Source organism: Cajanus cajan, chromosome 4 (assembly GCF_000230855.2).
Source record: "Cajanus cajan strain Asha chromosome 4, NIPB_CcT2T_4, whole genome shotgun sequence".
NCBI lineage: Eukaryota > Viridiplantae > Streptophyta > Magnoliopsida > Fabales > Fabaceae > Cajanus > Cajanus cajan.
Window position 1 is genome coordinate 50,082,293 of NC_138520.1, and position 1,161 is coordinate 50,083,453.

Sequence of the window (1,161 nt, forward strand, 5' to 3'; positions counted from 1 at the left end):
AGTAATTCTAGGTCAAACACGTAGTCCCTGTGATTCGATATTTATTACTTGACGACAACCGTACACTTGCGGTTTTCCACACATCAAGTTTTTGGCGCCGTTGCCGGGGACTACGTCTCTTGATTTAAATTACAATTATTTTAATTCGAATTTTTTTTAAAAAAAAAAAAAAATTAAATAAATAAATAATTTTTTTTTTGTTTGTTAGTATTTACTTCTCCAATTCAGATTTCACGGGTCACTTTCTTTTTTTTTTTTTTTTGCAGTGCCTTAGGGTTAATGCAAAAGAGATCTCTACGTCTTGGGAAACCAACACCACTTGATCCTGAGATTGAAAGAACTCTCCTGAGAAGGAAAAGAAACCTTTCTAGAGAATTTGACATGGCTGCACAACGAGATAATTTACCGCTTCGGGATTACTCTGCACCCGTAGCTCGTGGGATACCTGGAGGGGAGATGCAAACTGGAGCTACTGTACCAGCTTCTCTGGTGAATATGCTCAAACAGAACACCTTTGGAGGACTACCATCAGAAGATCCTAATGACCACTTAGAGGGGTTCTTGGAAATCTGTGAGACCCAGCAATTTGATGATGAAGTTTCTGATGGAATGCGACTCCGCTTATTCTCACTCACCTTGAGAGATAAGGCAAAGGTGTGGCTAAGAACAGTGCCTAGAGAAAAGATAGCAACTTGGGAATTATGTGAAAGAGCTTTTCTAGAGAAATTATTTCCTCCTTCTAAAACTAAAGAATTGAGGAAGAAAATCACTAATTTCCAACAAGGCACTGGAGAGACTATTTATGAAGCATGGGAGCGGTTCAAAGGATATCTTCAAGCATGCCCACAACATGGCTTCAACCGTTGGCTTACCATCCAATTTTTCTTTGAAGGATTGGACCAACAAAGCACCATGATATTAGACTCAGCAGCTGGAGGATCTTTGATGGGGAAACCTATTAATGACTGCATGATTATTTTGGAAAATGTAGCCTCAAATCACAGCCAATACAGTGAAAGAGAAGTCACAGCAAGGAAAGGAACTCCGGGGCGATATGAAGTGAACAATATTGAGTTACTCTTAGCAAAATTTGATACTCTTAATCAAAGATTAGACAAGATGGAAAAAGCTAAGGTTAATTCAGTGGCTACAAATCAAGTA

The 1,161-nt window shown here is 38.8% G+C and overlaps 1 non-coding gene across 1 annotated transcript; it reads right to left on the bottom strand.

Moving 5' to 3' along the window:
• Window positions 1–750: 750 nt before the first annotated feature.
• Window positions 751–857, bottom strand: LOC145957645 (small nucleolar RNA R71). Its single transcript, XR_014433688.1, has one exon. It is a non-coding gene; the product is annotated as a small nucleolar RNA R71 (small nucleolar RNA).
• Between the last annotated feature and the right edge of the window lie 304 nt (window positions 858–1,161).